The following is a 17493-nucleotide window of genomic DNA, read 5'->3' as shown; positions in this document are numbered from 1 at the left end:
CTGTAATTTTTATCATAGGTACACTTCAACTGTGAGAGACGGAATCTAAAACAAAAATCCAGAAATCACATTGTATGATTTTTAAGTAATTAATTTGCATCTTATTGCATGACATAAGTTTTTGATACATCAGAAAAGCAGAACCTAATATTTGGTACAGCAACCTTTGTTTGCAATTACAGAGATCATAGGTTTCCTGTAGTTCTTGACCAGGTTTGCACACACTGCGGCAGGGATTTTGGCCCACTCATCCATACAGACCTTCTCCAGATCCTTCAGATTTCGGGGCTGTCGCTGGGCAATACGGACTTTCAGCTCCCTCCAAAGATGTTCTATTGGGTTCAGGTCTGAAGACTGGCTAAGCTACTCCAGGACCTTGAGATGCTTCTTACGGAGCCACTCCTTAGTTGCCCTGGCTGTGTGTTTCGGGTCGATGTCATGCTGGAAGACCCATCTTCAATGCTCTTACTGAGGGAAAGAGGTTGTTGGCCAAGATCTCACGATACATGGCCCCATCCATCCTCACCTCAATACGGTGCAGTCGTCCTCTTCCCTTTGCAGAAAAGTATCCCCAAAGAATTATGTTTCCACCTCCATGCTTCACGGTTGGGATTGTGTTCTTGGGGTTGTACTCATTCTTCTTCCTCCAAACACGGCGAGTGGAGTTTAGACCAAAAAGCTCTATTTTTGTCTCATCAGACCACATGACCTTCTCCCATTCCTCCTCTGGATCATCCAGATGGTCATTGGCAAACTTCAGACTGGCTTGAGCAGGAGGACCTTGCGTGCGCTGCAGGATTTTAATCCATGACGGCAGAGTGTGTTACTAATGGTTTTCTTTGAGACTGTGGTCCCAGCTCTCTTCACGTCATAGCCCAGGTCCTGCCGTGTAGTTCTGGGCTGATCCCTCACCTTCCTCTTGATCATTGCTGCCCCATCATTACTGGATGGTAGGTGATCAAATACTTATGTCATGCAATAAAATGCAAATTAATTACTTAAAATCATACAATGTGATTTTATGGATTTTTGATTCCGTCTCTCACAGTTGAAGTGTACCTATGATAAAAATTACAGACCTCTACATGCTTTGTAAGTAGGAAAACCTGCAAAATCGGCAGTGTATCAAATACTCGTTCTCCCCACTGTAATTGACCCAGCGTTGTCCGGGTTTGGCCGTGGTAGGCCGTCATGGGGGTACCGTACCACAGGGTTAAATTCTCGGGCCAACTCTTTTCTCTCTATATATCAATGATGTCGCTCTTGCTGTGAGTGATTCCTTGATCCACCTCCACGCAGACGACACCATTCTGTATACATCTGGCCCTTCTTTGGACACTGTGTTAACAAACCTCCAAACGAGCTTCAGTGCCATCCAACTCTCCTCTGTGGCCTCCAACTGCTCTTAAATGCGAGTAAAACTAAATGCCGATCGCTGCCCGCACCCGCCCACCCGACTAGCATCACTACTCTGGACGGTTCTGACTTAGAATATGTGGACAACTACAAATACCTAGGTGTCTGGCTAGACTGTGGGCTCTCCTTCCAGACTCATATTAAGCATCTCCAATTCAAAATTAAATCTAGAATCGGCTTCCAATTTCGCAACAAAGCCTCCTTCACTCACACTGCCAAACATACCCTCGTAAAACTGACTATCCTACCGATCCTCTACTTCGGCGATGACATTTACAAAATAGCCTCCAACAGTCTATCACAGTGCCATCCATTTTGTCACCAAAGCCCCATTTACCACCCACCACTGCAACCTGTATGCTCTCGTCGGCTGGCCCTCGCTACATATTCGTCGCAAGACCCACTGACTCCAGGTCATCTATAAGTCTTTGCTAGGTAAAGCTCCACCTTATCTCAGCTCACTGGTCCCCATAACAACACCCACCCATGGCACGCGCTCCAGCAGGTACAGTTGAAGTCGGAAGTTGACATACACCTTAGCCAAATACATTTATACTCAGTTTTTCATTATTCCTGACATTTAATCCTAGTAAGAATTCCCTGTCTTAGGTCAGTTAGGATCACCATTTTATTTTAAGAATGTGAAATGTCAGAATAATAGTAGAGAGAATTATTTGTTTCAACTTTTATTTCTTTCATCACATTCCCAGTGGGTCAGAAGTTTACATACACTCAATTAGTATTTGGTGGCATTGACTTTTAACTTCTCTAGGGTAGGGGGCAGCATTCGGAATTTTGGATTAAAAGCGTGCCCAAATTAAACTGCCTGCTACTCTGGCCCAGAAGATATTATATGCATATCATTGGTAGATTTGGATAGAAAACACTCTAAAGTTTCCAAAACTGTTAGAATCGTGTCTGTGAGTATAACAGAACTGATTTGGCAGGTGAAAACCTGAGAAACATCCATCCAGGAAGTAGGTTTTTGGGGGTTTTGTACTTTTCTGTTCAATGCCATTACAGTATCCATTGAATTAGGACTCAAATTGCAGTTCCTATGCCTTCCACTAGATGTCAACTGTCTTTAGAAATTGTTTCAGGCTTGTATTCTGAAAAATGAGTGAGTAAGACCAGTCTGAATGAGTGGACCTATATCTGCATAGCAGTAGTAGCTGCTATCTGACAACTATGAAGAAATCCATGTCGATATCGGGATCATGGTGCCGGCATATCTCCATCTTTGTCTCTGTCTCTCTAGGGCTTGGCCTAAGCTTGTCTCCCTTAATCTTTTATTTAAAAAATATATATATCATGCCTAGGATGCCTAGGCCTGTAGGTCTATATGCATGCAATGCCCTGATACATTTAGCTCTCAAATCTCTGACGGCTGAACCGTGAGTTAGACAATTATTGTTTTAGGAAGTAAAAACCAATACAACGATAGACTATGAAGTTTTGAATATGCTACACATCCAACTTTGGCAATCATGTATTTGGGAGTAATTCTAATGATGAACTAGGTTCTCTCTGGGAAAACTGAATTTAGGTTTTTCGCAGGGGTGTGCTCCTTTTATTAGTCTTCCACCCGAAGGGGCAGATCTGCAGGACTCTCGCCAGTCTCCTCTGGGAGAGAGATTCAACCTTCATTTCCCTACCTTAAATGTATTCAGACCTGGACAGAGGCCCTGGGTCCAATTCATCAAGTCATTCCCCCTTTTAAGCAGAGGCCACTTCTAAAGATGGCACTTGGCTGATTGCGTTAAAAGTCCCCCATCCTTGAGGACAGCGTTTTGAGGTTACGCAGCAGTTGGTTGGAAAGGTGGGGTGTTTCTTCTTTTTACATTATACATTATTGATGCCGTAGCAGAGCGGTCCATTGATGCTTTTATTCTTGAAGAGAAGCTCAAGAAAAATAGTTTGTCAGTCACACAGTTCTTCAGTCATCATTACATTGGTTTTAAAGTGCTGCTTTGTGTGTACAATCAGAATGATGATTATTGATGTGCTATGATCAACGTCATCTGTTTGTGTGTGATTTATCATGATAATACATAGCCATTCATCTTTGTTATAGCCACTCAGGCAACAGCGTGACGCATTCCCATTACCTGGGGAGGTACAGATCTATGTACCAAAAAAAACAGCCATGACAAGCCGCCAGCCTCCTGTAGTCGCCCAGGTAATACATTGTGACCGTTGCCATGGCAATCATATCCAGGGCATTTCTGTGTGTGCCTGTTAGCAGTGCAGTGGTAGCTTACCTGGGATACCACTGTCACTGGCACTGTCTGGCAGGCTGACATGTACGACTCTCTTCTCGTGTCTACTCTCTCTCCGCCCAGGCACAAGCAGCTAGAGTTTAGCTGGAGGCTGAAGGCCTCAGCCAGTGCCAGAGAGTGTGTAGAGTGTGTAATATGTTACATGTTCGTCCCAAGGTACCCCAGTGCTCAGCTGAGAGGACCCAGGGCGTCTTCATGTAACATACACGTCTGAGCTGCTACCACAGACGAGTATGCTGGGGTCACACAATCCCAGCTGGCGCCACAGTGAACACACACGCACATACAGACTGGCTCAGCGCGATGAGCAGATCTTTTATTTTCAGATGTGGCTATTATCACATTGCCCTGTGAATATTCTGGATGACGATTGAAATATGTTTTTTGTTTGTAGTGTGCTTGTGTTCACGTGAAGAGAAGTAACCTATCTAGATGTAGAATAGCTCCTTAAGATAGAGCTGACACTTTCAAAGAGCAGAACACTAATCCAGATGTTTATAAGAAATCCAGTTTCGGGGCTATCCCGCTACGGTTTGATCCCAGGCTGTATCACAACTGGCCGTGATCGGGAGTCCCATAAGGCAACGCACAATTCGCCCAGTGCCGTCCGGGCAAGGAGTGTGGCTCGTCGCACTCTAGCGACTCCTTGTGGCAGGCTGGGCGCTTGCAGGCTGACTTCGGTCATCAGTTGAAAGGTGTTTCCTTCGACACATTGGTGCAGCTGGCTTCCGGGTTAAGCGGGCGGGTGTTAAGGATTGCGGTTTGGTGGGTCATGTTTCAGAGGGCGCACGACTCAACCTTTGCCTCTCCCGAGCCCGTTGGGGAGTTGCAGCAAGATCATAATATTTTTTTTTATATAACCTATTACGTCCAGCTCTGACGCTTGTCAGATGTGGCAGGACTTGCAAGGTATCAATGATTACAAAGGGAAATCCAGCCATGAGCTGCCCAGTGATGCAAGCTTATCAGACAAGCAATTCTGAACAAAAATATAAATGCAAAATGTAAAGTGTTGGTTCCATGTTTCATGAGCTGAAATAAAAGATCCCAGAAATGTTCCATATGCACAAAAAGCTTATTTAGCTCAAATGTTGTGCACACATTTGTTTTCATCCATGTTAGTGAGCATTTCTCCTTTCCCAAGATAATCCATTCACCTGACAGGTGTGGCATATCATGAAGCCGATTAAACAGCATGATCATTACACAGGTGCACCTTGTGCTAGGGACAGTAAAAGGCCACTCTAAAATGTGCAGTTTTGTCACACAACACAGTACCGCAGATGTCTCAAGTATTGAGGCTGCTGACTGCAGAAATGTCCACCAGAGCTGTTGCCAAATAATTGTATGTTGATTTCTCTAGCATAAGCCGCCTCCAGTGTCGTTTTAGAGAATTTGGCAGTACGTCCAACCGGCCTCACAACCGCAGACCATGTGTAGCCACGCCAGCCCAGGACCTCCACATCCGGCTTCTTCACCTGCAGGATCGTCTGAGACCAGCAACCCGGACAGCTGATGAAACTAGGTTTTCACAACCAAAGCATTTCTGCACCAACGGTCAGAAACCATCTCAGGGAAGCTCATCTGAGTGCACATTGTCCTCACCAGGGTCTTGAGCTGACTGCAGTTCGGCATCGTAATTGACTTCAGTGGGCAAATACTCACCTCCGATGGCCACTGACACGCTGGAGAAGTGTGCTCTTTTTGGGTGACTCCTGGTTTCAACCGTACCGGGCAGATGGCATACAGTGTGTATGGCTTTGTGTGGGTGAATGGTTTGCTGATGTCAATGTTGTGAACAGAGTGCCCCATGGTGGGGTTATGGTATGTGCAGGTAAACTACAGACAACGAACACAATTGCATTTTATTGATGGTCATTTTAATGCATATAGATAACGTGACGAGGTCCTGAGGACAATTTTCATGCCATTCATCAGCCGCCATCACCTCATGTTTCAGCATGATAATAGCCACAATCAACAGCCTGATGAAGTCTGTGAAGATGTGTCATGCTGCAATGAGGAAAATGGTGGGCACACCAGATAGTGGCTGTTTTTCTGATCCACTCCCCTTATTTTTTGGGAGGGTGTCTGTGACCAACAGATGCATATCTGAATTCCCATGATGATTCCTTAGTTGATCATTTTCTTGATATCTAAAAACACAGCCTACATTCGAGCAAATGTCTTAAGTAGTCAAACATGTTATTACTCCAACCTCGTGAAAGTAACAAACTGACACGTTTTCATTTTCGTCAAAAACATAAATCGAAGGAGTGCCTTTGATTTGACGGCTTGCACATGCGCGAGACGACAGTTCGACCCGATGACGTGCTTCTGCACATGAGCGTAGCTAGCCAGCGATGCTATGACATCGCCTACAAGTGTGATTGGGGATTTCTATTGGAGAAGTTGGTTCTATCTTTATACTGTACTGTCTTTGTTGTTTCTTTGTAGACAATAATAAAGATCGGTGCTAAACAGTTGATGCAGATCCCTTGGAGCGTACATACTGTGAAAAAAAACAAGAACAGGTTATCTTTTGTAAAACGAAAAAGATGGCCATGGCCATGATATGTGAAAATATGTCATTTTTGGTTCCAACATAATGATAAAGTATTCATTGTGCTTTAAATCATGTGCATTGTCTTTCTATATATGAGAAAAAATAATACCTATCCTCCAGAAAAGGCATTGACAAGTATAACTTTAAATTGCCTCCTCTACGCGAAAGGCGTATCATGCCTCAGCAGAGATTGAGCTTCAAAGTGATTTTCTGGCTGCTCCCATCATTTCTTATTTATTGTTGCATCATTAGATTCATATTTCAAGGAGACAACACGAGTAAGGCTGTGGTTTGGAGGTCTTCTCTTTGTGCCATGTCAAGACTGTTCCAAACCTTAATTCAACTTGAATTCACCCTTATTCTGTTATATTGCCTTCACATAATTAATTTACGTCAGCACATTTGAGTTTGGTGATGCAACCTTTCCAAACTGGGATTGAGGTTCCGTTGAATTTGGAGTGACTATTTAAAGCCACGGACTCTGCAGTAAATCGTCTGAAGCACTGGATTCTTCTTCCCTCTCTTTTCCCTCTTCTCTTGTAATAGCAGATCAGGCCTGTTTTGTGATCGGGAGGGAGGAGGAGCGGAGATTTAACAGAGCTGACTGGTAGCCATCTCCACAGCGGGAGTGTAATTTAATTACTGTGCCTCGCTTTGCAGGACGTGCTGCTGTACATCAAAAAATGATCCTTAAAGCTGAGAACCACGATAGGCCAAACGGCGTCACTACCCGCCCCAGACGTATGTGTTTTTGTTTGAGGAAATGAGCATCCAGCGCCGTTGTTAATAAAACATAGTATATACCAGTGGCGGTCACTGCCGTTTAACATGAGGGAGGATGATTATTTTTTTTAATGAGCATGGCCTTATTTCTATTACAGCAAGTTTGATGACTGTCATTCATATTTCATTCCCCCAGCTCAATGTAACATCGATAGGTTTAGGCTACCACATGATACTCAAATTCTCCCTGTACCCAACATGAGGTTGCTACAACCTAGCCTATGAATGAAAGTTTACAACGTAGGTAGACGGGTTGAGAGAATTTTGAGTAATCAAGGTGACAAGCAGTGACACATTTAGTACTGCCTTGCACACTCTTGCCTGCATCTAGCTGATTTAGGGTGTAATCATTAGTCCAACAGTTGCAAATTAGAGTTTCTATTGGACAAATTCAGGTATGTTTATCCCCGTTTCCAACAGAATCGGCAGAATGAACACACCTCTGATCACACGCAAACAGTTCACTTTCATAGCAGCCACATAAAAACAGCATGCTCACTTTTCTGGTTGTACATATAATTCCTTCTCGCTACTATCTACAGCCTCTCCTCTTACCTTTTCCCTTCGCTTCTGAACATCAGTGCACAACACATCAGCTGTCTGTGACCAGACGAAAAAACCTTTCCAAGCCAAACCATTATATCATGACCGCTAACCAATACACACAGGGTACATTGTTGTCTCATCATAGTCAACTAGAACTACTACAACTAACACATTAGTAAACCCGCTACAAAAATGCAGTACAGTGTACAATCAGAAACCAGTTTAGCAGTTACACTGGTGCCAATAAATTAATAAAACCAAAAGGTGCATGGCAACTGCCGGATAAGATGAGGAAAAAGTAGGAACCCGCACACTGCTCTTGATCGTGTTACTGATCTTTAATAAGCTTTACGTATCGTCCTTACGACCTTCGTCAGAGCTTTTGTGAGTTTTTAAAATTTTAATTAGCACCCTTATGTAGACCTAGCCCCACCCACACCCGTTCCATGCATCTAAAGGGGTTGGAGGTGAAGGGGAAAAAAATAAGTGCTACCAAATATAACAATATGCATTTCATAAATATTCAAATAAAGTGTGTACATAAAATGTATTAAACACGTCTGTAAAACCACAATGAGTACATTGACCTACCAAGCAAGTTTTCAGAAATCATTGTGTACAGTGTAAGAAAAACGTCAGAGTAATCTGAAATAGGGGCATAATTCCTGTTCAAATTTACAACATAACATACATAGGCATTTCATCATTAAGACCTTTTAGGAAATAATGTCTGGAGGGTGAAAATCCCAAAACATTCTGGCTGATTTTCTTTTGTGGCTGACAGACCAATTTATCAATTTAACATGCCAGTGTTTCCTGACTGCATCTCCCAGTTCAAAGTATATGTAGTTGTGAACATTACAGAGTGTTCTTTAGCTTTAGTGGGTCTTTTTTGTAGCAGTTCATCTCGTGTTTTTTCCCAATGCCAAATTAAGAGCTTCATCCACACATTGTGGAGAATAGCCTCTTCTTAGAAACCTATTGCGCATCTCTGCTGCTTTCTCTAGAAAGTCCTGACAATGATTTGTTGCAAGTAGGGGGGGGGGGGTTTCACACCTAACTCAAGTTGGGGAGGGGTTCACAACTAGCTTGGCTATTAGACAGTTCTTTAGTAAAGGTTAAATAGTTTATTGTTCAGCTAATAGACCATCCTGCTATGCTTGTGAAAAACTAATAATACTTTTTCCCCTTTCCACATGTTAATGATTCCAATTAATAATGTGTTTTTGGCTACAATCGGCCCCAACCCCAATTAATACATTTGGGCACAGTCGATCGCGTGCTGGACTAGAATGTTGAGGGTTCGAAACCTGCTCCCTGCTTTCTATAATGAATGAGTTTGATACACCTGGTATTGGATATGGCTGACAAAAAACGTACTAAATAGCGATTTTTGTAAATTAACTTTATGACAAAAAAATATGCACAATCGTTTGTCTCTACGTTAACTTACATATTCCTCTCAATTGTACATGTTTTGCTTGACTCGTTATGACGTTATAAATAAATACATTTGCTTCCCTGTAATGTTTTGTCAGCCATCTTTGCTGAAGTCACCAGGGACAGGTGGCCCACGTCAAATTCGTCATTGGAACCACTCGATATGATTGGTCATATGAAAACTAGAGGTCGACCGATTAATCGGAATGGCCGATTTAATTAGGGACAATTTCAAGTTTTCATAACAATCGGAAATCTGTATTTTTGGACACCGATTTGGCCCATTTCTTTTTTTACACCTTTATTTAACTAGGCAAGTCAGTTAAGAACACATTCTTATTTTCAATGACGGCCTAGGAACGGTGGGTTAACTGCCTTGATCAGGGGCAGAACGACAGATTTTTACCTTGTCAGCTCCGGGATTCAATCTTGCAACCTTACAGTTAACTTGTCCAACGCTCTAACCACATGCCTCTCATTGCACTCCACGAGGAGTCTGCCTGTTACACGAATGCAGTAAGAAGCCACGGTAAGTTGCTAGCTAGCATTAAACTTATCTTATAAAAAAACAATCAATCATAATTACTAGTTAACTACACATGGTTGATGATATTACTAGTTTATCTAGCGTGTCCTGCATATAATCGATGCAACGCAGGGGGATGATTAAACAAAAGAGCATTTGCGAAAAAAGCACAATCGTTGCACGACTCTGCCTAAACATAAATACCAATGCATTTCTTCAAATCAATACACAGAAGTATATATTTTAAACCTGCATATTTAGCTAAAAGAAATCCAGGTTAGCATGCAATTTTAACCAGGTGAAATTGTGTCACTTCTCTTGCGTTCATTGCACGCAAAGTCAGGGTATATGCAACAGTTTGGGCCGCCTGGCTCGATACGAACTAATTTGCCAGAATTGTACGTAATTATGACATAACATTGAAGGTTGTACAATGTAACAGCAATATTTACTTAGGGATGCCACCCATTAGATAAATACCAAACGGTTCCGTATTTCACTGAAATAATAAACGTTTTGTTTTCGAAATGATCGTTTCTGGATTTGACCATATTAATGACCAAAGGCTCACAATTTCTGTGTGTTATTATGTTATAATTAAGTCTATGATTTGATATTTGATAGAGCAGTCTGACTGAGCGGTTGTAGGCAGCAGCAGGCTCGTAAGCATTCATTCAAACAGCACTTTCATGCGTTTTGACAGCAGCCCTTCCCTGTGCTTCAAGCATTGAGCTGTAGGTGACTTCAAGCCTATCAACTCCCAAAATTAGGCTGGTGTAACCGATATGAAATGGTTAGCGGGGTGCGCACTAATAGCATTTCAAACGTCACTCGCTCTGAGACTTGGAGTAGTTGTTCCCCTTGCTCTGCAAGGGCTGCGGATTTTGTGGAGCGATGGGTAACGATGATTCGAGGATGGCTGTTGTTGATGTGTTCCGGGTTCGAACCCAGGTAGGGGCGAGGAGAGGGAAGGAAGCTATACTGTTACACTGGCAATACTAAAGTGCCTATAAGAAGGTATAGGTATATGAAATACAAATGGTATAGAGAGAAATAGTCTTATAAATACTATATTAACTACAACCTAAAACCCATTACCTTGGAATATTGTAGTCTCATGTTAAAAGGAACCACCAGCTTTCATGTGTTCTCATGTTCTGAGCAAGGAACTTAAACGTTAGCTTTTTTAAATGGCACATATTGCATTTTTACTTTCTTCTCCAACACTTTGTTTTTGCATTATTTAAACCAAATGGAACATGTTTCATTATTTATTTGAGGCTAAATTGATTTTATTGATGTATTATATTAAGTTAAAATAAGTGTTCATTCAGTATTTTTGTAATTGTCATTATTAAAAAAAAAATATTTTTAAATCTCTCACTCTCTCCTGGCTCTCACTCACTCTCTCCTGGCTCTCACTCACTCTCTCCTGGCTCTCACTCACTCTCTCCTGGCTCTCTCCTCTCACTCTCTCCTGGCTCTCTCCTCTCACTCTCTCCTGGCTCTCTCCTCTCACTCTCTCCTGGCTCTCTCCTCTCACTCTCTCCTGGCTCTCTCTCACTCTCTCCTGGCTCTCTCTCACTCTCTCCTGGCTCTCTCTCACTCTCTCCTGGCTCTCTCTCACTCTCTCCTGGCTCTCTCTCACTCTCTCCTGGCTCTCACTCACTCTCTCCTGGCTCTCTCTCACTCTCTCCTGGCTCTCTCTCACTCTCTCTTATCTCGAGTACATGTGGCCGTTAGGGGGATACTTAAGGCAGTCACTTGATACGCATTTCAACCCCTCTGTTCACATCTCTCTGTGAATATTTTGAAACGGTGTGAGCTGCACTGTGTTAGTTGAGGATGCAAAGCCTCTTTAAGCTTCTCCACTTAGATAAAACTCTCCTCAAGCAGTCTGATGATTTAATGCATTTTTATTATTAACTTCATCACGATTGATTAGGCTTACTAATAACCATAGGCATCTATCTCATTTAGCGTAAGTAACCTCAAAGCATTTTTCAAACAAATATCTTGTTTCACTAATCACGATTAATAGTTACACTTAAATACGCAGCGTGAGGTCGGCGCTATCGTGTAATTAACGCTACGAAACACATTGTTCTGGTTTCTGCCTGGCGGTGCTGCTATCAATACATCAGTCCAGTGACAATAAAGACTGCTTGCATCACCGGGGGAATGATAATGGGTGTAGGTTGAGTTGTGGGCTCCAATTTGAAACCAGGGGTCAGCGGCTTATAGATTTTCCCACATTCACGAGTGAGCGAAGCGTCACGAGATTAGCTTTCATTAGCTCTAGCACTAGCCCGGCAGTAAGTAATTGTTTTCTCGGTGGCGGTGCAGGTAGTCAGTATACGGTTAAAGCTCATGCGGAGGCTTTGGTAGCAGCAGTCTGTTTTGGATTGAGAGAAGTTTCACGCTCACTGGGGGATGAAAAATACATGTTTCACCACCACAGGGGATTCTTTGAATGAAGACGTGTTTGCCAGGAATAAATGTTTAGCGCTTTTCTTTTGTGTTCGTGAAGTGTTTGAAGTCTGCGGGGCTCGCAGCATTAAACAAACAAACTGTCCTGACTTCACAGGACTCCATCATTTTCGTATTTACAGTTGAAGTGGGAAGTTTACATACACTTAGGTTGGAGGCATTAGAACTCGTTTTTCAACCACTCCACACATTTCTTGTTCACAAACTATAGTTATGGCAAGTCAGTTAGGACATCTACTTTGTGCATGACACAAGTCACCAACAATTGTTTACAGACAGATTATTTCACTTATAATTCACTGTATCACAATTCCAGTGGGTAAGAAGTTTACATACACTAAGTTGACTGTGCCTTTAAACAGTTTGGAAAATTCCAGAAAATTATGTCATTACTTTAGAAGCTTCTGATAGGCTAATTGACATCATTTGAGTCAATTGGAGGTGTACCTGTGGATGTATTTCAAGGCCTACCTTCAAACTCAGTGCCTCTTTGCTTGACATCATGGGAAAATCAAAAGAAATCAGCCAAGACCTGGTTCATTCTTGGGAGCAATTTCCAAATGCCTGAAGGTACCACGTTCATCTGTACAAACAACAGTATGCAAGTATAAACACCATGGGACTACGCAGTCATCATACCGCTCAGGAAGGAGACGCGTACTTTGGTGCGAAAAGTGCAAATCAATTGCAGAACAACAGCAAAGGACCTTGTGAAGAAGCTGGAGGAAATGGGTACAAAAGTATCTATATCCACAGTAAAACGAGTCTTATATCGACATAACCTGAAAGGCCGCTCAGCAAGGGAGAAGCCACTTCTCCAAAACCACCATAAAAGGCCAGACTACGGTTTTCAACTGCACATGGGGACAGAAATCGTACTCTGGTCTGATGAAACAAAAATGGAACTATTTGGCCAAAATGACCATTGTTTTGTTTGGAGGAAAAAGGAGGAGGCTTGCAAGCCAAAGAACACCATCCCAACCCATGTTGTGGGGGTGCTGTGCTGCAGGAGTGATTGGTGCACTCCACAAAATAGATGGCATCATGAGGAGGGGAAATTATGTGGATATATTGAAGCAACATCTCAAGACATCAGTCTGGTTAAAGTTTGGTCGCAAATATGTCTTTCGAAAGGACAATGACCCCAAGCATACTTCCAAAGTTGTGGCAAAATGATTTAAGGACAACAAAGTCAAGGTATTGGAGTGGCCATCACAAAGCCCTGACCTCAATCCTATAGAAAATGTGTGGGCAGAACTGAAAAAGCATGTGCAAGCAAGGAGGCCTACAAACCTGACACAGTTACACCAGCTCTGTCAGGAGGAATGGGCCAAAATTCACCCAATTTATTTTGGGAAGCTTTTGGAAGGCTACCCGAAACGTTTGACCCAGGTTAACAATTTAAAGGCAATGCTACCAAATACTAATTGAGTGTATGGAAACTTCTGACCCACTGGGAATGTGATGAAAGAAATAAAAGTTTAAACAAATCATTCTCTCTACTATTATTCTGACATTTCACATTCTGAAAATAAAGTGGTGATCCTATCTGACCTAAGACAGGGAATTTTTACTAGGATTAAATGTCAGGAATTGTGAAAAACTGAGTTTAAATGTATTTGGCTAAGGTGTATGTAAACTTCCGACTTCAACTGTAGGTGAATGGAAATCGGTCTGGAACATTCAATCAATTTAAAGACGTCACTGAAGTGACAAATGTGTGTTTGACGAGGCTTCATGGTCGAACCATTATGTCATACTGCACGGGACACCAGCAGAGTTTGAGTCTCCTGACAAAACTGTCTGGTATTTCTTACATAGTCACACACAGACAAACGGACACACACACAAGTCGAGATGTTTAGTCTTGAGGGAGAAGCCTTCCCTGGAGCCAGGCTGTCTCTCTAGTGTGACACACCATGTCCACTCTGTCCCCCCTGCAGCTCACTGACTGACTCCTATACTGCCCCAGAAAATGGCAGCCAACACATCCCCAGTCCTCCAGTCCCACTGTCTCTTGGTTCTCCACACTTTTGAAATTCAACTCTGCTCGCCAGTAACATTTTAGCGAGATGCTTTGGCTATGCCCAAATACTGTGAAAGGCCATTTCTGTTTTCCCCAGCTCTCCCTGTTTCTCTCTCTCTTTCTCCATCTCTCACTCTCTCTCCACCTCTCTCTTTTTCTCTCCCCGTTGCTCCACCTCTCTCTTTCTCTTGCGCTCTCTCTATCTCTGCCTCTAGAGCCTACAAGCTGGGAAATCGCCGTTTCATTCAGAGTGGTGTGTGTGTACTTTAGTCATTGAGGCGCAGCAGACAGATCCGCAACACAGCAAAGTCGCTGCTTTTGAAGGAAACATTGCCATGGTAACTACAGTATTGTACGTAGTCTTTTTTTCTCCCGAGCTTGTTGTTTTTTTGATGGAGCAAAATAGGTCAGGTTAATTGAATTTGTTTGTCTAAATATACAGACGCCAGATGTTCCCATTATTGATAGTGTATTTTTCATAGCTTAATACCTTTTCCATTTGATCAATCTCTTTTGTTGTCAAATCAAATAGCAAAGTGACGGTACACCTTGTGACTATTCTATTAATAGAAAACACAGGAGGAGAATGTTGGTTCAAGAACAGGAGGGTAAAATGCTAGAAGGATCCAATCAGAGATCCAATCCGTGATCCCTGTCTAGTTTTTTGGCCCTATATGTTTTTGTGGTGTAATTGTGCACTACACATTATGGAGCTGTGCTGTGTACTTCCTGTCTCTGGGGGTGCTGTGCCACGGCCCCATCATCAAAGTTTTATGATCAAAGTGGGCCTGTGTTCGTGTAGTGACATTAAAGCTTTTTGTGTCGTGCCCTTTTTTACAAACAGGAAGGAGGTGACTGGGTTTTCCCATGTCACATTGAGGCTGTGGTGGGGTTTGTGGCTGTGGCTGCTGTTAGCAGGAAGTCAGCTAAATGGAGGGAGCCCTAAAGTTGATTTGACAATACTTTTTTAGCTTTTTTTGTTGTTGCTGATGTTTTGTATTGTACTAGGTCTTAGCATCTCAAAATCCACATTCATGTTGGTGACATTATACTGTCATGTAGCCCTTATTTAACCAGGATCAAATCCCTTGAGGTTCTTTTTCGCAGGTTGACCTTAATTGTTATGAATCTTGTGCTGAAGGCGGAACTGAGTGATTTCCCCTTAGAAAGTCTAAATTGACTATATTGTCAAAATTCATAAATACAAGCATTTGCTTGTTGGTCTTAATTTAAAGTTAAGGTTAGGCATTAGGGTTTGTCATGTGACAAAGGTTAGGATTAAGGTTAGGATTAGGTTTAAAATATGATTTTGTGACTTTGTGGCTGTGCCAGCTAGTGATTACACTGCAGAGCTGCCTCCAGAAGAAGAAACATGGCGAAAAACGCTTACCTGCTTCTTTTTCGAGGGAGACCTGAAAGATGTTGAAGAATTATGGCGTTCCAAAAGAAAGTGCGTTCTTAAGAAAAGTCTGCTCGATTTTGCTGCGTTTTCTTGGCTCACACTATACTCATAATCCTTTTAACGTCTTGCTAAGAATGCTCTGATACGATGGACCAACAAAGAGATAAAGATCTACCATGCAGATGTCAGACATCATATGCTGCTTCTTTTATTTAGCAAAAAAACAAACAAAAAACCCATCTTAATTAGGCCGCACTTCAAAGCTACTGAGTTGTCTCTGCAAGTTATTGTTCTTAATAATAGAGTACACCACAAAATGTAATAGGATCAATGCTTCAAAGGTGAGAGTAGAAGTGCAATAGAAAGGCAATATCAAACAAGGCACTCGAAAGGGTAGTATATCTGTATGTTTTAAGTTCTCACAGAAATCCACTTGCATTATATAGTATGATTGTGTGTAATATAACACTGATTTGAATCCTATTAATCATAATCCTCTTAATAACTACTAAAAACCCTTTGGGGACTCATCGTAGCGTTGCGTGGGTTACAGATGTTAGCCATGTTTGGCCATCGGAGCAGCAAACGTAGACAAATGTCACGGTTAACAAGCATGTCAAACCCAGCTCTACTCCTTCGAGACATAGCTGAGACAACTGGAAGAAAAACCACATGTCCTGTAGCTGACCCTGTTCCTGCTGTCTGTGTACACACACACACACACACACCACCCCCTCAAAGCTTGCTTTGCTGCCTGCCAAGACAGAGGGTGCATCTGGGGTATAGTAGGGCATCAGTCATTATATAACCATTTGGTATCTCCTCTAGGCCATCAGCCTACTAAGAGCTCAGGAACACTTGATTCTTCTTATCTACTGCTGCGGTTAAGGGAGAGATGCATCTACATTGTGCTGTCAAGAGGGACTAGGTAGTGCATCCTTCCATTAGAAAATGAAGGATTAGAAAAGAAAGATAATAATGAAAGGAAGGAAAGGAACCTGGCGAAGCTGAAAGCAAAACGGTTTGTTTGTTGATGCACAGTCAAATCAAAAAAAGGAAGAAGAAATGGAACAAAAGTGAAGGTCGGTCGCCTGTCATTTTTTGTGGAATTCTGTGGACAAAGCCTGTACCATTGCTTATCAACCTTCAGCCCTACCCCCTGCAGCCCTACCCCCTGCAGCCCTACCCCCTGCAGTGATCACACTCCCACTCTACTATGCAGGTCATTGTAACTTTTGCTTAGCAGACTATTTTAATCTTCCCAGCAGGCCTTTGCTGTACTGTACATTACCTCTACCGTGCCTTCAGAAACAATTCATTCGTATTTCACATTTTGTTCTTACAGCTTTAATTTAAAAAAAATACATGTTTTTTCTCACCCATCTACACACAATAACACCATAATGATAATGTAAAAACATGTTGTTTTTACATTTTTGCAAATTTTAAATGAAATATAGAAATATCTCATTTACATAAGTATTCACACCCCTTAGTCAATACATGTTATAATCACCTTTAGCAGTGATTACAGTTTATTTCTGGCTATGTCTGTAAGAGCTTTGCATACCTGGATTGTACAATATTTGCACATATTGTTTTTTTTTATTCTTCAAGCTTTGCCAAGTTGGTGGTTGGTCATTGCTAGACAGCCATTTTCAAGTTTTACCCAAGATTTTAAAGCTGATCAAAATCAAAACCGTAACTAGGCCACTCAGGAACATTCAATATGGTTTTGGTAAGCAATTCCAGTATATATTTGGCCTTGTGTTTTAGGTTATTTTCCTGCTGAAAGGTGAAATGGTCTCCCAGTGTCTGTTGGAAAGTAGACTGAAGCAGGTTTTTCTCTAGGATTTTGCCTGTGCTTAGCTCTATTCTGTTTTTTTTTCTAAAAACTCCCTCATACCTGCTGATGGCAAGCATACCCATAACAGGGTGCAGCCACCACCATGCTTGAAAATATGATGAGTGGTACTCAGTGATGTGTTGTTGGATTTGCTCCAAACACAACGCTTTGTA

The 17493-nt window shown here is 42.1% G+C and overlaps 1 protein-coding gene across 5 annotated transcripts in view; it reads left to right on the top strand.

The window, feature by feature from the left end:
- Positions 1-17493, top strand: part of LOC109899320 (lethal(3)malignant brain tumor-like protein 4) — a 131205-nt gene that overhangs the window by 93785 nt on the left and 19927 nt on the right. The window lies entirely within an intron of this gene.

The sequence above is a fragment of the Oncorhynchus kisutch genome, linkage group LG11 (assembly GCF_002021735.2).
Source record: "Oncorhynchus kisutch isolate 150728-3 linkage group LG11, Okis_V2, whole genome shotgun sequence".
NCBI classification, from domain to species: Eukaryota; Metazoa; Chordata; class Actinopteri; order Salmoniformes; family Salmonidae; genus Oncorhynchus; species Oncorhynchus kisutch.
This window is presented reverse-complemented; position numbering and strand designations above follow the sequence as displayed.